This window comes from Equus caballus, chromosome 9, assembly GCF_041296265.1.
Source record: "Equus caballus isolate H_3958 breed thoroughbred chromosome 9, TB-T2T, whole genome shotgun sequence".
Classification (NCBI taxonomy): Eukaryota; Metazoa; Chordata; class Mammalia; order Perissodactyla; family Equidae; genus Equus; species Equus caballus.
The window spans coordinates 28,456,195-28,478,217 of NC_091692.1; the positions used below are offsets into that span (position 1 = coordinate 28,456,195).

The 22,023-nt window shown below is 37.5% G+C and overlaps 1 long non-coding RNA gene across 1 annotated transcript; it reads right to left on the reverse strand.

The window, feature by feature from the left end:
• Window positions 1-3,252: 3,252 nt before the first annotated feature.
• On the reverse strand, window positions 3,253-4,891 carry LOC111775086 (uncharacterized). The gene is made up of 3 exons (XR_002810584.2): window positions 4,803-4,891; window positions 3,426-3,519; window positions 3,253-3,304 (listed from the first exon to the last, which is right to left on the reverse strand). It is a non-coding gene; the product is annotated as an uncharacterized lncRNA (long non-coding RNA).
• Window positions 4,892-22,023: the final 17,132 nt, after the last annotated feature.

Sequence of the window (22,023 nt, forward strand, 5' to 3'; positions counted from 1 at the left end):
GTAAGCTTGGCATTAACAATTACATTTAAGTTCTCTAATAAAACTTAGTTTTGTTAAGATTCATGTTTATTTCACTAAGACATCATTGTACTTCTTGTGGAAGCATTGAGCTTTTTTTGCCCCCTTGCCATAACAGTTAGCCATTTGTTCTGACTTTTCTATTCTATTCAGTCACTGAGAAACTTTGAAAGAATATATGAGTACAGTGGATACCATAGAGAATATTATGTGAAGCTATACACCAACAAATTGGATAACCTAGGATAAATGGATAAATTCTTAGAGTCATACAGCCTCCCAAGACTGAATCAAGAAGAAATAGAGAAAAAGGAATATACCAATCACAAGTAAAGAGATTGAAGCAGTAATCAAAAACATACCAAAAAACAGAAGTCTAGGACCGGATGGCTTCTCTGGAGAATTCTACCAAACATTCAAAGAAGATTTAATACCTATCCACCTCAAACTATTCCAAAAAATTGAAGAAGATGGAATACTTCTTAACTCACTCTATGAGGCCAACATTATCCTGAAACCAAAACCAGACAAAGACAACACAAAGAAAGAAAATTACAGGCCAACATCGCTGATGAACATAGATACAAAAATCTTCATCAAAATATTGGCAAGCTAAATACTGCAATACATTAAAAGGATCATACACCATGATCAAGTGGGATTTTATACTAGGGATGCAGGGATGATTCAATATCCACAAATCAGTCAATGTGATTCACCACATTAACACAATGAGGAATAAAAACCACATGATCATCTCAATAGATGCAGAGAAGACATTTGACAAGACCCAACATACTTTTATGATAAAAACTCTCAATAAAATGGATATTGAAGGAAAGTACTTCAACATAATAAAGGTCATATATGACAAACCCACAGCCAAGATCATACTTAACAGTGAAAAACTGAAGGCCACCCTCTGAGAACAGGAACAAGACAAGACTGCTCACTCTTGCCACTCTTATTCAACATAGTACTGGAGATTTCAGCCAGAGAAATTAGGCGAGAAAAAGAAATAAAACGAATCCAAATTGGAAGGGAAGAAGTGAAACTCTCTTTGAAGATGACATGGTTCTATATATAGACAACCCCAAAGAATCCATCAGAAAACTATTAGAAATAATCAACTACAGTAAAGTTGAAGAGTGCAAAAACAAGTTACAAAAATCAATTGTATTTCTATACACTAGTAACAAACCAGCAGAAGGAGAAGTCAAAATACAATATCATTTACAACCACAAAAAAGAATAAAATATTAGGGAGTAAATTTAACCAAGGAGGTGAAAGACCCATACACTGAAAACTATAACTAATTGTTGAAAGAAGTCAAAGAAGATATAAAGTAATGGAAAGATATTCCACGCTCATGGATTAGAAGAATAAACATAGTTAAAATGTCCATATTACCTAAGGCAATTTACAGATTCAACGCAAGCCCAATCAGATCCCAGTGACCTTCTTCACAGAAATAGAACAAAGATTCCTAAAATGTATATGGAACAACAAAAGACCCTGAATAGCCGAAGCAATCGTGAGAAAAAAGAACAAAGCTGGAGGTATCACAATCCCTGACTTCAAAATATACTACAAACTGCAGAAGTCCAAACAGCATGGTACTGACACAAAAACAGACACACTGATCAATGGAACAGAATTGAAAGTCCAAAAATAAAACCAAAAATCTATAAACAGCTAATCTTTGACAAAGGAGCCAAGAATGTACAATGGAAAAAGGAAAGTCTCTTTAATAAATAGTGTTAGGAAAACTGGACATCCACATGCAAAAGAATGAAAGTAGACCATTATCTTGAAACCATACACAAAAATTAACTCAAAATAGATTAAAGACTTGAATGTAAGATCTGAAACCATAAAACTCCTAGAAGAAAATATAGGCTGTACACTCTTTGACATCAGTCTCAGCAGCATCTTTTCAAATGTCATGTCTACTCAGACAAAATAAGCACAAAAAAAAATAAAATAAACCAAATGGGACTACATCAAACTAAAAACTTCTGCAATGCAAAGGAAATCAGGAACAACCCAGCAACTGGGAGAAGATATTTGCAAATCATATATCTGACAAGGAGTTAATTCCCAAAATATATAAAGAACTCGTACAACTCAACAACAAAAGCAAACAACCCAACAAAAACTGGGCAGAGGATATGGACAGGCATTTTTCCAAAAAGATATACAGATGGCTAACAGACACACGGAAATATGCTCAACATCACTAATTATGAGGGAAATGCAAATCAAAACGAACACTTGTCAGAAAGGCTGTAATTACCAAGACAAAAAATAAGAAATGTCAGAGAGGATGTGGAGAAATGGGAACACTCAAACACTGCTGATGGGAATGCAAACTGGTGCAGCCACTATAGAAAACAGTATGGAGATTTCTCAAAAAAAATTAAAAACAGAAATACCATGCAATACAGTCATCCCGCTACTGGGTATTTATCCAAAGAACTTGAAATCAACAGTTCAAAGTGACTTAGCACCCCTATGTTCATTGTAGCATTATTCACCATATCCAAGTTATGGAAGCAACCCACGTGCCCATCAAGTGATGAGTGGATAAAGAAGATGTGGTATATATATAATGGAGTACTACTCAGCCATAAGGTAAGACAAAATTATCCCATTAGCAACAACATGGATGGACCTTGAAGGTATGATGTTTAGAGAAATAAGCCAGACAGAGAAAGACGAATACCGTATGATTTCACTCATATGTGGAACATAGAGAAATATATGGACAAAGAGAACAGGTTAGTGATTAACAGAGGGGAAGAGGATATGGGGGTGGGTGAAACAGATAAAGGGGCACATATGTGTGGTGACAGATAAAAATTAGACTACTGGTGGTGAACACAAGGCAATCTATACAGAAGCTGATATATAATAATGTACACCCCAAATTACACCATGTTATAAACCAATATGACCTCAATAAAATAATTGAAAAAGAAAAAAAGAGAATAAAGAATAAAATGATTCCATCAGACAATTAATTAGAGTGTATGTCCATCCAAATGAAGATCTCACAACATTGGGAATTTGAGAATCACATACGGAATATTTTAAATTGAAGCTCACTTATAAAAAGATGAGAGATCTGAGATCCACAGAAGTTTGACGATTGCTCATGATCCTATAACCCTGTTGGCTGATTACCTACTCCAAGTTTAGTCTCCTATAGCTCACTTCTTGAACATACTTACCTCATTTGTGTCCAGGTGACAAGTGTTCAGTAAGTGGCCCATTATGAGTGATCTAATATTAGAAATAAATCAATAAAGAAAATTGTTCAGGGTATTTGGAGAGACATAATTAAGGCAATTTCTGAGGAATCACTGTCCTTATTTTAATGAAAATGTATTCAGCAAATTCAAACCTGCTCTGTGGTGCACCCCATTTCAGTTGTGTTAGAGACAGCATAGTATTGGGAATGATGTGGCATCTTCCGGCCCACTACTCAGAGCGTATATCTATAAACAATCAATAAGTAAGACAACGTAAATAACTGTTATCTTTAATAGGGCAATTTTTTGATATTGTGAGATAAATCATAGAGTTTTAGAACTGAACAGTAGAGACCATTTGTCCAACACATTGGTTTCACAAATAAGGAAACAGAGCTCTAGAAAGGCCTAATGCCCCACAAGTATAGACTTTGCATTTCATATTTAAGTAAAAGCAGTGAAAGTAGTAAAAGAATGCTCTTAAGCAGGAGCACATTGAGTGTCAGGCACCTATTTTATGTATTTAAAACATCAGCATCCCAAAACATTGTTTGACCTTTCAGTATTTTGTCTCAAAAGTATGACAAAGGTGGTGGGGAGGAACGGCTGGCCTTAAGAAGTGCACCCTCAGCCACTATGCATCCTTCTGCATATGCAAAGAACTTCAGGAAAGGGAATCCTAGGCTCCCTGACATGCCCTGTGCTCAAGTTTTACCTGAGTAGGCCAGATGGAGAATAATAGTTTCTATCACAAGTCGTTACACTGGTTATGTAGTACTGTAAGTAGCAAGTAGTTACATGCTACTCAAAACATTACATTATTTTAAGATTAAGGCCGGAATCAAATGAAAAAAATTCTCTAATTGATGAGGCATCTAAGGATTTTCTCCACCACTGAGATTCCAGGAACAAAACCTCGCTCCGTGGAGAGGACACACTGTGGCTCAAGAGGAAAAGAACATCTTGCTCTGGGCTTAATCTGACCTTGCAATACCATTTTTTAATTGTAATCACTCTTTCCATAGCTTGTCTTTTAAGAACAACCTTTATAACCAATGGAGGGGAGAATTTTAAGTCTCCTTAGGGATCTGGAAACATAACAGGAAAATTTGCTGAATTGGTAATTCTGGCTTTTTCCCACATTAATTTTACAGATCTAACAAAAATTTCACAGAAAAGAGCTCCATGACAGGAGTAGAAGGATAATTTTAAGTGAGAAATCAAGAAGATAAGTAGCAAAGCAAGTAGATCTGGTTTCAAAATGTTTCTACTAAAAATATAAATGTATATTTTATGTGCACCAGAAATTATTTATCGAGGATTATGGAATATCTCTTGCGTTTTATTTTATTTTTTTGGTTTTAGATAAGGTTGTCAATTCCACTATTTGCCATTTACCAGACACGTGTACATATAATAATCTCCTAGATAAGAGGACAGAAAACATATCATCTCAAAGCACTTGTTTTCGCTTTTTCCGTTAATTAATTGACTGGCATAGATGTTGAGTCTAATATAATCACCATCACCTGGACGTTCACATCTCTTGAAAACCATTGCCCTGATGTGCCAGTCCACTGATCAGATGAACCAGTTGGTGAGTAAATTCTACCAGAATGGTAGTGCCTTGATGATGGCATTATGACCTAATCAAAAAGAACTTAAAATCTAAATCCACACAGTTTTTCTTAAAATAATGACATTTCTTAAAAGAATGATCTAACTAAAACTAGATCAGGACTTTTGTTAAGGGATGCCTGAAGAAAAAAAGGCAGAATTAAACAAATTATTCCCACAGAAAAGCCACTTGACTCTCCAGCAGTATCAGACTGCCTGGAGTTTCCTGTATGGATGATGCTATTTTCTCCTTCCTTGTCTTTGCTTATCCTGACCTCCACCCCTGCTGAGGTAGCCTTCCTATTCCCAATTCTTTCAGCTGATTAACACTGACTTATGCTTTTCAAATCTAGCTCCGTTATCATTTCCTTCTGACAGTTTTCCCTGTTAACCCTCAACTTTACCTCTAAATACTATTGATTCTTCTTAGTGCTTCTATAATTCCTGGCTTCCTCTGCATATCTCTGTCAGAGCTCTTCCTCACTGTATCATAAGTATGTCTTAGTGTGTCTTATTCACTCACTAGAGTTATAAGTGTCAATATATTGTCCATAAATGAGTGCATCATAATCACCTAATTATCCTTAGATGGACGAGGACCTGAGCTGCGTCATAACCTAGATATAATGAAATATAATCTATGTGCATATAATCTAGCAATATTCATTTTCAAATAAGTTTCCAAGATATTTATTCACACTAAAGTTTAACAATATTGCAGACAACAATGTATTCCATGAGGGAAAGAAATATAACTTTTCACCTATATTCCCAGAACGTTATCATAGCGGTTAGCATTCAAAAAGTGTATCTGCAATAAATGAATGCAAAGGTAAATTAGTCAAAACAATAAAGAAAAGCAACAAAAACAAAAGTTGATTCTTTGAAAAGATAAACAAAATCAACAAAACTTTGGCAAGGTTAAATATGTGGCTTCAGCAACAAACATTTATTTCTCACAGTTCTGAAGGCTAAAAGTCCAAGTTCAAGGTTCCAGCCAGTTTGGTTTCTGGTGAGAGGTCTCTTTCTGGCTTATAGACAGCTAGCTATCTTCTTGCTTTGTTTTCAGGTGGCCTTTCATTGGTTCCTGCATGGGGAGTGGGTGGGCTGTCTCTGGTGTCTCTTAAGGACACTAATGCTATCAGATCAGACCCCACCCTTATGATGATTCAGAGACCATCAAGGCCACAACTCCCAAACCAGGCCCAGTGGGAAGCCTGGTTCCTCCTCAATTTCAAAGAGTAGCCACTTCTCTGGTTTAGCGGAGACTGGGTACCCCTGCCCAGTGCCTCAGGGGCGTGGCTGCTGTGAGGAGCTGAAGGGATGGGGCTGCCTTGTCTAGCCTTGGGGGTGAAACTGTCACCCCGTTGAGCCTGGAGGGCAGAGCATTAAATCAAAGAGGATTATTCTTGAAACTTAAAATCTAACTGAATTTGCCTTCTGGGTTTTGAATTTGCTTGGGACACATCAGGCCCACCCTTTCTTCCTTCCAATTTCTCCCTTTTGGGATGGGAATGTCTACCCTATACCTTGTCCCACTGTTGTATTCTGGAAGTACATAACTTGTCTGGAATCACAGGTTCACCGCTGGAGAGGAATATTTGTGTTAGGATGATCATACTTCAAGTCTCATCTATATCTAATTTAGATAATATTTAGGTAAGACTTCACACTTTAGACTTAGGGTTGACACTGAAATGTATTAAGACTTTGGGCTTTAGGGATGGAATGAATGTATTTTGCATCCAAAAAGGAGATGAATTTTGGGGGATTGGGGTGGAGTGTTTTGACTGAATGTTTGTGTCTCCTTAAAATTCATGTATTGAAGACCTGATCACTGATGTGGCTGTACTTGGAGATGGGGACTCTAGGAAGTAATTAAGGTTAAAGAGGTCATAAGAGTGGGGCCTTGATCCAATAGGGTTAGTGTCCTTATAAAAAGAGACATGAGAGAGCTTGCTCTCTCTCTGCCTGCACACAGTGAGGAAAGGCCATGTGAGCACACAGCAAGAAGGTGGCCATCTACAAGCCAGGAAGAGAGTTGTCCTCAGGAATGGAATCAGCCAGTACTTTGGTCTTGGACTTCCAGCCTCCAGAACTGTGAGAAAATAAATTGCTGCTGTTTAAGCCACCCAATCTGTGCTATTTTGTTATGGTACCCTGAGCAGACTAATATACCAAGTGAAAAAGACTGGACATTCAAATTATAAAACAGGAATAAAAAAGAAATGATTTTACAGAAACAAAGAGGATTATAAGAGATTACCATGAACAACAGTATGCCAACAAATTAGATAGCTCTGATGAAATTGACAAATTCCTAGAAAGACACAAACTATCAAGAAGACAAGAAGAAATAGAAAATCCGAGCACATCTATAATAAATAAAGATTGAATTAATTTTGATTAATTCATTAAAAAATAATTGTTTTTAAAAACTACCCACAAAGAAAATTCTAGGTCTAGATGGGTTCAATGATGAGTTCTACCAAGCACTTAAAGAATAATTAACGCTTATACTTCACAAAGTCTCCAAAAAATTAGAAGAGAAGGAAACAGTTCTTAACCCATTTTATAAGGCCAGTATTACTCTGATACCAAAACCAGACCAAGACACCTCAAGAAAACAAAACTACAGAACAATTTCTCTTATAAATACAGCTGTGAAGTTGCCAAGAAAATACTAACAAATCAAATCCAGCAATATACAAACATAACTATACACCATGACAGGAATGCAAACTTGGTTTAACACCTGAAAATCAATTACTGTAATACATCATTTCAATAGAATAAAAGGCAAAAACCACATGATTAACTCAATACATGTAGGAAAGGCATTTGACAAAGTTCAACACACTTTCTTGATTAAAAAAAACAAAACACACAACAAACTAGGAATAAAAAGGAATTCCTCAACCTGATAAAGGACATCTATGAAAACTCATAACAAGCAGCATAATTAATAGTGAGATAAAAAGCTTTCCCATAAGACCAGGAACAAAACAAGGATATCTGCTTTCACTAATTCTAGTCAATATTGTGTTGGAGGTTTAGCCAGGGCAATTTGGCAAGGAAAAAAAAAATGCCATCCAGAGTGGAAAGGAAGAAGCAAAAATTTCTATTTGCATATGATGTGAATTTATGTATAGAATTAAAGGATTCCGATTTAAAGAATTATTAGAGGAGTGATGTCAGAGAAAATGGCAGAGTAGATAGTTCAAAGGGAACACGTCTTTACAGAAACATCAAAAAATCAAGCAAAAGCTGTTGGAATCAACTTTGTCATAACAGTGGAAAATTATCAAAGGTTTACAGAGACAATTCAAACGATGAATCAAGAAAAAGATAATTTAAAAGCAGTAAGAAAGCTTGGTGGCATTTTTACTTGCCCTCCCTAGACTCCCTTCCTGCCCTGGTGGGCACACAATGTACAAAAGTGTAATTTGTGACAATAACAACATGAGACAGTGGCATTATATAGAAGCAGAGCTTTCGTATGCTGTTGAAGCTTAGTTGGTATCAATGCAAACTAGATTGTTATAAATTAGGATGTAATTCTCATAGTAACTACTAAACAAATAACTAGAACATAAAGTAAAGAGATCCATTAGTAATCAAAAATCTCCTAACCAAAAAAAGTCCAAGACCAGATGGTTTCACTGGTAAATTCTACCAACCATTTAAAGAAGAATTAACACCAATCATTCTCAAATTCTTCCCAAAGAAACAGAAGCAAAAGGAATAGTTCCTAACTCATTCTATAAGACCAGTATTAGCCTGATACCAAAGCCAGAAAAAGACACCACGAGAAAAGAAAACTGTAGATCAACATGCCTTATGAGTACATATTCAAAAATCCTCAGGAAAATACTACAAACCAAATCCAGCATCATAGTAAAGTGATTATACACCACAACTAGGAAGAATTTTCCCCAGAAATGCAAGGGTGGTTCAACATGAAAAATTCTATATAATACACCACATTATTAATGGAATGAAGGAAAAAATGATCATTTAAACTTATGCAGAAAAAGCATTTAACAAAATCCTATACCCTTTCATGGAAACAAAAAACCTGGAAAACTAGGAATAGACGGAAATATCCTCAACATGATGAAGGGCATTTATGAAAAACCCACAGCCAACATCATGCTCAATAGTGAAAGATTGAAAGCATTCACACTAAAATCAGGACTAAGACAAGGACACCTACTTTCATCACTGCTGTTCAACATTGTACTAGAGGTTCTAGCCAGATCAATTAGGCAAGAAAAAGAAATAAAAGGCATCAAAACTAGAAAGAAAGAAAGAAAACTTTCTTTATTCTCAAATGACATGATCCTAAATGTAAAAATCCCAAAGAATTCATGCAAAAAACTACTCAAGCTACTAAAAGAATTCAGCAAAGTTGCAGGATACAAAGTCAACATACAAAAATCAATTACATTTTCATATACTAACAATGAATAATCTTAAAAGGAAGTTAAGAAAATGATTCCATTTCCAACAGCATCATAAAGAATAAAACACATAGGAATAAAATTAACCAGGGAGGTGAGAGACTGCTAGACTGAAACTACAAAACATTTCTGGGAGAAAATTTAAAAGATCAAAATAAGTGGAAAGACATCCTGTGCTCATGGACTGGAATATTTAATATTATTAAGACAATAATACTGCCCAAAGCAATCTACAGATTCAATGCAATCTCCATTAACATTCCAGTGACATTTTTTCACAGAAATGGAAAAGCTGATCCTCAAATCCATATGGAATCGTAAGGGGCCCAAATAGCCAACACAATTTTGATAAGATTGAAGTTGGAGAACTCACACTACCTGATTGTAAAACTTACTACAAAGCTACAGTACTCAAAACAGTATATAGTCCTGGGATAAGGATATACATACAGTCAAAATAGAATTGAAATTCCAGAAATAAACTCATACATATAAGCTAATTGATTCCATTTATGTGAAATATCCAGAATAGGTAAATCCATAGAGGCAGAAAACTGATTGCCAGGTGCTGTGGGTAGACAGGAATAGGGAGTGACTGCTTATGGACACATGGCTTCATTTGTGGTGAATGAACACATTTTGGAACAAGACAGAGGTGGTGGTTGCACAACAATGTGAATATACTAAATGCCATTAAATCGTACACTTTAAAATGGTTGATCTTATGTGCATTTCATCTCAATAAAAAATATTAGAACTAATAAATAAGTTCAGCAAGGTTGCAAGGATCCAAGATCAATACTAAAAAATCAATTGCATTTCTGTACGCTTATAATGAACAATCCAAAAATGAAATTAAAAAACAATACTTACAATAGTATCAAAAACTATAAAGTACTTAGGAATAAATTTTATAAAAGAAGTACAAAACATACTTTGAAAAGTATAAAACTGTTGAAAAATTAAAGAAGATCTAAGTAAATGAAAGGACAACAATGTTCATGAATCAGAAGACCTAATATTGTTAAGACGATCTAAAAATTCAACACAATCTCTATCAAAATCCCAGCTGGCTTCTCTGTAGAAATTGACAAACTAATCTTAAATTTCCTATAGAAAGTCAAGGGACCCAGAACAGCCAAATCAATTTTGAAGAAGAACAAAGTTAGAGGACTCACACTTCCCAAATTTAAAACTTACTACAATGTTTCAATATTAAAAACAGTGTAATACTGGAATAAGGATAGACATATACCAATGGAACAGAATTAAGTGTATGGAAATAAACCCTGACATTTACAATCAATTGATAATAAACAGGACAAGACAATTCAATGAAAAAATTCTTTTCAACAAATAGTGCTGGAACAATTGAATATGAACATGCAAAATAATGAAGCTCAACCTCTACCTTATGTCATATCTAAAAATTAACTTGAAATGGATCATAGACTTAAATATAAGAGCTAAAACTATAACGCTCTTAGAAGAAAACAAGGGCATAAATCTCCATGATATTGAATTAGGACGTTAGATATGACACCAAAAGCACAAGATACAAAAAGAAAGATTAACACATGGGATATTATCAAAATTGAAAACTTTTGTGTTGTAAATGAAACCATCTAGAAAGTGAAATGATCACCCATAAAATAGGAGTAAAATTGTATATCTAAGAAGGAACTTGTGTCTAGAATATATAAAGAACTCTTACAAGTCAATACAAAGACAACTCAATTGAAAAATGAACAAAGGAGCTGAATAGACATTTCTCCAAAGAAATTATACAAATGGCCAATATGCACATGAAAAAATGTTGAACATCATTAGCCACAATGTAACTCAAAACTATAATGACGTACACTTCACACTTGCTAGGATGGGTAAAATTAAAAAAAAAAAAAAACCCAGCTAATAACAAGTGTTGGTGAGGATGTGGAGAGATTGGAACCCTTGTGCACTTGCAGAGAAAGTAAAATGATGCAGCCACTGTGGAAAACAGCCTGATCATTCCTCAGAAGGTTAGATACAGCTACTCGGCTTTCTTGTTTTTTGAGGAAGATTAGCCCTGAGCTAACATCTGCCACCAATCCTACTCGTTTTTGCTGAGGAAGACTGGTCCTGAGCTAACATCTGTGTCCATCTTCCTCTACTTTACGTGTGGGACGCCTGCCACGGCATGGCTTGTCAAGCGGTGAGTAGGTCTGCACCCAGGATCCGAACTGGCAAACCCCGGGCCACCGAAGCGGAACATGTGAACTTAACTGCTGCACCACCGGACTGGCCCCTAGATATAGTTACTCTTTGACCTGGCAAGTCTACTCCTAGGTATGTACCTAAGAGAATTGAAAACATATGTCCACGCAAAAATTTTTACATGAATAATTTGTGGCAGCATTATTAATAATAGCCAAAAAGTGGAAACAATCCAAATAGTAATCAATGGATGAATGGATAAATAAAATGCAGCATATCCATACAATGGGAATGAAGTACTGATACAGTAGTGCAACTGTAATTGAAGAACTAGAGCGTGGATGAATCTTGGAAACATCATGCTCAGTGAAAGAAGCCAGACACATGTTCATCAGGTAGTTGTTGTAGTGATGTGAGCGGGCTGAGGAACATTTCTAAGCAGGCCCAGTGTTTCCGATCTTGAGTTGTATGTACTGGAATGCAGACAAATAAAGCACTCAACATGCAGCTAAATAAGCCTATGACATTAATCAAGTATGTGATCAGAAAAAATTTCAAAGAACACATTGGTTATATATTGAATGACTTGTAGAATGAAGACAAACATCAAAAATAGAGTTATGCTCTTTCATATGGGAGACCAAAGATAGAATTTGGATTTGCTTTTAATATAGAAATGCCTATTAAGTTCAGGCAAAAACTATCTGCCTCAATTTCAGTTGACCGAACCACTTGTCCCTTTAAGAAGCTTAAGTGCATCAAAGAGCTTCTATTGAAAAGAATCAAATCATTGGAAAAAGTATTTTCTGGATACCTGTGCCAAAAACCTGAAAACTTCCTTAACAAGCAATTTTGCAAGTTTGTGTGAATAGGTAATGGGTCCTCCACGTACACACTCTCAGTCCAAGTTTGGACTTTCTTGGTCTGTAGCCCTCCACCCTAACTGGGCTTATCATTCCTGGATTTGAGATCATAGAAATTGGTGGTAGCTAGTATTTGAAGGATGTTTGCTGGTGTCTGCCCCATGTTTGCAGCTCTTGGCTCACATAATCCTCCAGAAATCCTGTAAAATTGGCATTATTGTAACTCTAATTTACAGATGTGAAAACTGATGCTCTGAGAGGTTAAGCGTTTTGCCCAAAGCTAGTGAGTGCAGATCACAAATCTAGGCCTTGGACCCCAAAGACTGCACTCCCTCCACAGTATGGAACCACAGTCGTGGAGCCTGTGAGTTTCATTTGCAACATCCCCTTGTCACACTTGCATTGTCACCATCCTTATGGAGACCAACCCCCTGTAGACAAGAGGGTGAAAAATTCCATGAGACAAAGATCTAGTATTCAAATTATGAATGAAGGGCTGTGGTAAAAAAAAAAACCTACTGTTTCAACTATACAGTTTTTGTGCTGAAAAAAGAACCAGGGCTGGAAAAGACTGTGTAGTAGTTGCTAAATGGCTAAGATGTAAATTGCCTTTATGAGTGCCCAAATGGTAAGCCGTGAGGCATTGGTCCGCTTCTGGCAAGAACCCCGTGGCTTTATTATTATTCTGAGCTTGTTCCTTTGCTCTTCATAACATCAGGTGCTCCCAGATGGGCATATTCTATTTTGGAGGCAATGAAATGCTGTAGCCGAAGCAACCCTGAACATCTCCTCCATTCTAGAATGCCACGCAAACCATTAGGATTTGGTCCCCAGACAGGCTGCAAGGCAATACTGTGCTGAGTCACAATGGGCTTCCTGACATCCGTGGTTTAATGGTGCCCTCTTTGTGGACATGTTGACATTAACTCTCAGTTAAAGTGTTCTTGCTCCATTTTCACAGTGGCCCTAATGCAATGTAAGATACGCCCTAGATTGGGAGTCAGGAAATCCCATCACCAGTTCCCTGTACAGCTTCCCAGGTGTGTGGTGTTGAGCAAATGCCTGCACATCTCCAGACTCCATCTAGGTTATTTTATTGTCTTTTAATGTCAGAGGAAGATCAAAGCAGTAAGTATATATTCAAAAATTACAGACTGCTAAAAATTGTATTTTTGCTGGAAATTACAATATTAAGGATGGCATTCTGAAGACAAGACCCCCTTGTGTAAATTAGGTGGGGAGAAAAAGACCTGAAAGAAACAACTTTTGTGAGTGCGAAGGAATGATCAGGGACCTAAATACATAATGCATAAATGTACACTATTTTATGCCTGGTATTATTAGGCTGATATTGAATATTCCTGACATTCCATCAAATTGAAGCCTGCATGTCGAAATTCTGACTCAGGGCGTATTCATTGCAAAGGGCTTTCCAGACAATTAGCTAATTGCTCCTGTGGGGCAGGCACAGAATCCAAAGAGTGTGATTATCATTAAGCTCTTCAGACCTAAACATGGCATGAGGCGAGACCCTCCCCTGTGTGTGTGTCACAAGAAAATCTGACATACTTAACAGCTCAAGGGAACAGCGATGCCAAATTGACATGCCAGCTGAGAGAACCTTCAGGGTTGAATTATTATGATTACTCCAGTAGCTTTCCTCTTTTAACACGGCTTTGAATCACCACCAGCTTCTGCTGAGGGTCCTGCGCCAGCAGTTAGTTACAAAGTTCTGGCCCTGAGTGCGTGCCTACTATTGAGATCTACCAGCCAGTGAGTTCAGGCTTTAAAATCACTTTCAAATTTACCAACTGGCCTAACATTCGCATCTTTCTCAGGAGGATGAAGGTGGAATTGGCAAGTGGACCTGCAGATTAATGTTTGCTGTTTGTTTCATCATTCTACCTATTTCAACACTTAACAACTGAGAAAGAGGTTCTCTTTCTATTCTTACAAAGAAAAACAACAAGATATTCTTAGATACAGGCTTGTAAACCTCCCAAGGGGAGACTTTTTTCTTTATCATGGGGGCAAATGGATCAGGATCTAATCTGCTTACCATTGCTGTACTTGTACAGCGATTTTAATGTGATCAGAGGATTATCTTCAGCATCTCAGACACTTAAACTATTCATTTCATTTTTAGCACGTCAACCAAGTGGCAGACATTTTTGTCAAAATGCATTTCCAGAATCTCAGTTTATTACCTCTTTGGGATTATATGTCTGGAACATATAATAGCCAATTTGGAATTTTAGTAATAATCTCTTGCAGGCTCACAAAAGTAAAAATGGATTGAACAGGGCCAACTCCAAGCTTGATTTCCATAGGCAACCACCTCCTGCTCTCGTTCAGTTAGAAATAATTTTACGTTTCATAGATCAACTAATGAAAATACACGAGAGGTTTATTTTTCCATCTCATGTAAAATCTCTAATGCTGAGACTTAGCGGCTAAAATATTTCTTAAAAATAAGAACCTTATGTGGTAGTACATATCAGTAGCACAATTGTAAAAGACCAAGCCAAATCGTGTTAAAAGTTTTATCATTGAAAAGGAGCTGTCAAATTCCCGCCTGTATGGAACACAGTGCTGGGCCTCGGTAGAGTTCCCATCCTCCAGGAAAACATATATGTAAAAGCAAAACACAAACACGGAAAACAAGAGAATACAAATGATTTACTTTTTTACTTGGTGGCAATGGCAGATTTACCCATTTTGGGTATCTCTGATGTGCAGGCCCACTTTCTTCATGGCCCCTTTATTGCCATCTATTTGCACTGCTCTCTCACACACCTGCGCTCTCTGAAAGGTGGCTTTCGGAGTGAACACGGGTGCACAAAGACTCTGATCACGGCAAGCTACAAAGGTCATCTCAGGGCTCAAACTTTGGCACGGACATCATTAGTCTCCACAGTGATTTCCCAACTTTCTATTTTTTTAAAGCACAAACACAAAAAGATACTTACATTCATGGCTTTTGATACATACCGCACTTGCTCCAGGTATTATAAAGATAAACACGACCACTGTTTTCAAGTAACTTTAACCATTCTTCAGAAAGTACCTGAAAAGCAGTTTTAGGTGCTGCCTCTGTTTCTAGTAACGCTCTAGAATAATCTAGAACAATGCTTTCCAATTGAAATGGAATATGTGCCTCATACACAGTTTTATATTTTCTAGTAGCCTCACTAAAAAGGCAAAAGAGTGCCAGCTCTGTGATGTGCCGGTTAAGTTCATGCCCTCTGCTTCGGTGGCCTGGGTTCGAGAGTTCAGATCCCAGGTGTGGACCTACACCACTCATCAGCCATGCTGTGGCGGTGACCCACATGTAAAGTGGAGGAAGATTGGCACAGATGTTAGCTCAGGGCTAATCTTCCTCAGAGGGGAAAAAAAAGGTAAAAGAAAAAGCAAAATTAATTCTAACAATACTTTTTATTTAATGCTATTCTAAAATATTATTCAACTTGTAATCAATATAAAAATATCAATGAGAGATTTTACATTTATTTTTTTTCATACTAAGTGTTTGAAATCTGTAGTATATTTTACACTGACAGCACAACTCAATCGGGACTGACCACATTTCAAGTGGCCAACAGTCACATGTGACTAGTGGCTTTTATACAGTGCAGGTGTAGATGGCAAGATATACACTTTGGACGTCTTCTGTTGATGCGAGAGATGAATTTGATCACATGTATTTATTCATTATTCATCTCAGTGTTACTATTTTTATTTTTGACTAGATTTGTTTAATATTTTGCTTCCTCATGGTTTATTTCCTTGGTTGCAATGTTATCAAGTGGTGCCTTCAGAAGAGGTGACATACTGTAATTGAAACAGGCCTCTTAATTAAGGGCCTTATGAAAAGGATATCTACAGACACTGTTTGCTTGGGGATATAATAATGAAATCATAGGATTAATTGAGAATTAGGTATGAAAAAAATATATGTTCAATCACAAACTTATGACTAATACAAATCCTGCAGAATAAAGCCCTAGGTCCTCACTGTGGTTTTCTGTGACTTTTATCAGCTGACCTCTGCCTTCTGTTCCAGCTTCCTTGCTCCCCATTCCTTAAACCCACCCCATGATCTGGTCTGACTGAATTATTTGCAGTTCCTCTAATGTAATCATACACAAGCCTATAAGTCAGGTGTATTTTATCATTACATCACAGGTCAAGAATGCAAAGTTTGGTGGTATTAAACGACTTGCACATGTGCTAAATGGTAAAGTCAGGAAACGGATCTTCTGACTCATCTGCTGAGCAGAGCCCACTCCACAGGAGACAAGTAGACTTAGGTTCTGCAGACCGTTTGAGAAGGGTGTCCTTAGCTCCTCAAAATGATAGCGCAAGTAGCCAGACCAAGCTTGGTGACTGTTTTACCTTCAGCTTGCTGCTGTCCATGAGACAAACAAAATATTTCATTACCAGCATTTAACTTGTGTTTTGCAGTGGAATACTATACACATTCCCCAATACAAAGAAACAAGAAACTATGGTTTTGTTTCAATTTCAAACCGTGCTTAGTATTTAACTTCGGTTATTTCAAAGGCAGATCAGTCTAAGAGCTTGACAAGGTAATTTTAGGGCACATTACGATTGATGCCTTTTAAACTACTGTGGTGGCTTTGGGTTTTTCTCCCATTGTTTCCAAAAACCTAGTATTTTATGTGGGTGAGTAAAAAGTTGTTTTTTTAGGAAATTGCTGGTATTACAGGAATGAGTTTGTTGTTTAGCAAATATTTTAAAGGGAAAGACCATTCAGTGACACGTGGAAGTCATTTCTTTACTTTTGAAATGGCTGTGACTTTATCATTGTCCTTCCCGTTTGCCTCATACTTCTCTCTGATTCTTCCCCAAACCTACTTTATGAACATGGTACCACTGTTAAGGGCTGACATCGATAAATCAAGATGTGAAAAATTGATATCTGTGGATCCTGTTCTACTACAGCTTCTTCATTATACTTTACTGTTGTTATTAATTTAAATAATGCAGACGTGTTGAAATCTATAGAGAATCAAGAATACATAAAATCTGACGCACATTTTAGAGTACTATTCAAGAGTGATGTGTACCCAAATAGTTAACTTTAAAATTTCAGAAGTGCCTGAAAAGAGACCACAAAAGCATAGTCAAGTCTCTCAGTACTAGCAGCACAAGAAAGCCCCAAATTAGAGATGGGATTGACTAGGAGTGACCACGTTTTGCCTGCTGGTGTAGGGCAGGCCAAGTAGAGGATACAACCTGTGTCAGTGATGTGAAAGGCAGCTATAAGCTATTATGTGAGCATATTATCTTTTGTGCATCAAAAGTGCAGAGATCCAATAAGCAGGAAGCATGAAGGAGATGCCACAAGGAGCAACTTGTATCCCTAATGTTGGAGACAGTAAAGAGGAAATCTCTGAATAAGAAATGCAGAGATCTTGGTTGCTGTTGAGGGCATTGGATAACAGAGAGCGGAGACCCAGTCATTGACCTAGTGCCCTGTGATAGAACATTCTCTGACTAGAAGTCCATCAGCTGGTCAGGTTTAGATGAGGAGGCATTCCCATACCTCCCTTAGGCCCCCAAAGAGGAAACAAACAAAGGGCAAGTAGTTAATTATTAGAATAAGTTTTGTTTGATAAATATGTGCATATTTATAGCTATTGAATAGATCAGCAAAAAGTGAGCTTGAAAGTATATTCAAAAATCATTCTGTTCATAATAGCAACAACAAATATAAAATACACAGGAATTAAAATAATGTGAAAACTTGAAACTACTGTAACTTGAAAGAAGAAATGTTTGACAAAATAGATGGGCATACCGTGTTTTTCCACTGTAAAAGTCAGCATTCTAAAATTACTAGTAATCTCTAAATTAATTTAAGAGTTTAATGCAATTCCAACTAAAATGCAAACATCGCTCTTTTAAGACTGGGATGATAGCAAGCCCCTGACCCAAGCATGACCAATCATGGGCTAAACGAGCCATTCCAGAGCTCTTTGTTGCAGGCCAGAATTGAGAAGTGCAGAGATTAAGTCAGACAATGATGGACACATCATGCAGCCAAGTCCAGCTGGAGAAGGAAGTGACAGGGAACGAGAACCGCAGCAAAGCTCCTCTGTAGAGAGCAGCGCACTAGTGGAGCCGAGACTCAGAGATGACCCTGACTTTCTCGCGCCTGTTCCTATTGTGTAAGATCCTTTGTGAAATTGTTTATTGTTTTCTTTTGATAAAGTTTTTTACTTGAGCTACTTTGAATGAGCTTCTGTCAGTTGATCAAAGTAATTCCTTAGCTATGTAGTTATTATATTTTTTCCTTCGTTATATTTTAAAAATTTTTCTATTTGTCTCCAATATTACTTTTATAGTCAGGTTTTAAAAAGGAGTATCCACGGTCATAGTCCTGGAGGAAATGGATAGGGGGCATTCAGGCAGGGTTCTGCAGGCGCTTGGCATTGCACTGCTCTGGGAGCCGCCTTTACTCTGTAGACATCCCTGATTTGTAAATTTGAATTGCAATTTTGACAAGTGGAAGTAAAATATTTGAAGAAAGTATAACTTCTAATTCTCACAGCGATGCTGTGTGTACTATAGACATCTTTGTTAAGCAGTTTAGCAAGGAGAGAGCTGGCCTAGGGCACCAGGTGTGGATTCAGTGCATACAAGTGGTGAGTAAGTCAGTCCTGTGAGAAGTAAGGTACAAATAGAAGAGAGAAACAAGCCACTGAGGTCAGAGATGGATCAAGCCTTCTTAGATAACTACAGGAAGGTTGAGTCGAACTTTGATAACTTAAGAATAATACCAGGAATAGGGAAAAAACAGCCTGGAGGCAGAGAAAATGTGTGGTATGTGAGGATGGTGTCTAACAGAAAATAACATCGTTACATGTGAGTAAAAAATGCACATATGTCTACCGGCGTTGACCTTTGGTAGTTTTCATTCTGTCAACTTTACCTGGTGCTTTAGGACAATCAGACATTAGCAGAAGGTCCCCTCTGTTATGTCACATGCATGGCTTAGTGGGCACCAGTTACCAATGAGATGGCCCTTGTATTCGCTCCTGCCTCACAGTCAAAGGGTTGGACAAGAAGAATTACCAGAGAAAAGATTAAGGAGAAAGCCATTATATTTAGGGTGTTAGGTTCAGTGTCACTTTGTGCTGCAGGAAGGCAGATATAAAGTCAGAGAGCTATAAGTTCAATAGCTGTAAAAGTCTGGATTCAGCTATTTAGATCAACCATACAACTAATTAAGTAAATATAAAGACAGCATTAAAAAAAGCATATTTTGACATGACCGATTTTAGTAAAATCTGTTCAAATCCATAATATAACTGAATATAAACAGGCATATTAGACACATCAATATACCCAGAAGCACTGTAACAAACACACTTCTGGATAATTCACTCAATACCTCAGGAGGCCCCAGAAATTTTGATTAGAGTTAGTAAGAAATTTCCCACCTTGAGTGTAGATCCTTCTGTTTAAATAATGTATCACCTGAAATAATGTCAGTCTTGAATAATATGTAATTTGGGAGGATCTATAAGAAACCAATTATGCAAGTTCTTTAAGAACATTTTACCACGGAATTTAATTTTTTAAAGAATAAAATTTTTAAATACATGTTACTCAAACCATTTTGAAAAAAGAATTTTATACACACACACACACTATAAAACATTGAATAAAAGCCATTTCAGCTCAGTGGCTCCCTTGTACAGCTGTTTGACAATGACAGCTCACTCTGACTTTTACCAGGCAGGATCTCTGTTGATACATCCAAGAAGCTTCAATTCCCTTCAAGTTCATCTGTCACTCACTTCACTCGAAGCCCTGCCGGCAGGGAAAGGCGAGGCTTTGTGGCTCCTCCCAGCCTGCAGATGGTGAGCTGGCCAGATCACATGCAGCACATCCTTGTCTTTCCTGCCCAGGTCCACTGCACACAGAGTGAAGGGGTTCAAACGATGGGGAACAAAGTACAGAAACAACCCGTGTGTCATCATATGTCTTTGATGTGAAAGTAAAATTCTGGCATGCAAATGTGATGGTTTGTGGGTTTTGTTGTTGTTGTTGTTTTTAGAATTTATGGAAGCATCAATAAAGAGACACCAGTTAACGGTAACTCTTCCTCATTTTCACCTGTAGGAATCCCATTAAGTGCAGATTTCACCCACAGTCCTCTTCCCAGGTACATTCATTTTGTCTCACATTTTCAGCAGTAGTGTTTACAACTAGTATACTGGAGCATACCAATGACCCCTACAACCTCCACAGATAGGCCTCCAAATCTGGCCAATGTGTACAATTTGTTTTCTGAAAGTGAGGGCACACACTTAAGGTGACTTTTGTCAGGCAGAGATGGGAGCTGGGGGTCATGTGACATAGCTCAGAGTAGGGTAAAACTGGTTGTAAATTGTAAGATGCATAAGAAAAACCTCTGGCCATATCTAAAATGGGGCTGAGCTATGACTGTCAACATTTCTATTAAAACAGAGACACAAGGGTTTGGAGCACAAAGTGAATAGTACAATAACCGCAGAAATAACTTTTTTTTTGTTTTCTAGAACTTCATTTTTAAAACTGGAAAGTGTGCCATAAACACAGAACGGTTAAGAAACAGTTTGCTTATAAATGAATGAACCTACACCGCACTTGGTACATCTCTCCGTTACAGCCTGTATTCATTTGCTAGGGCTGCCACACGAGGTACCACAGACTGGATGGTTTACACAACAGAAATTTATTCTTCCACAGCTACGGAGGCCAGAAGTTCAAGGTGTTCGCAGGATGGTTTCTTCTGCGACCTCTCTCCTTCCCACTGTGTATTCACACAGTCTTCCCTTTATGTACATATCTGGGTCCTAATCTCCTCTTCTTATAAGGACATCAGATTGGATTAGGGCTCACACTAATGGCTTCACTTTAACTTAAATACCTCGTTAAAGACCTTTTCTCCAAATACAGTCACAATCTAAGGTACCAGGGGTTAAGGCTTCAACACATGAATTTGGGGGAGACACAATTCAGCCCCTAACACAGCCCTGATGCAATCTGGCCGCAGGTTTTTGTTGGACTTTAGCCCTTTCTGCAATCAGTCTCCTCAACCCTACTTTACTGATTAATTAATTAGATTGATTAATTTTAACATCCACATGGACACATAACCAACTTCCAACTTCACAACTCCTCAATATATCGCAATTAGTAATAACTTTCAGCTTCACTCCAAAAGCCACTCTTCAAAACTACTTCTAGTCAAAGGTGAACTCCAGTACCCCTCTTCCAGATATCCCAGTGGGAGGTCACCATAACTACCGGAGCCTGGGTTTTCAGAAGGGAGGGAACTGTCTTGGTTTAAGAAAATGGTTTTACAAGTGATCTAGGGGGCCAGCACCATGGCTGAGTGGTTAAATTCTGCTTCAGTGGCCCAGGGTTTTGCTGGTTTGGATCCTGGGTGCGGACCTAGCACCACTCATCAAGCCATGCTAAGGCCAGCATCCCACATAGCACAACCAGAAAGACCTGCAACTAGAATATACAACTATGTACTGTGGGGCTTTGGAGAGAAGAAGAAGGAGGGGAAAAAAAGATTGGCAACAGAT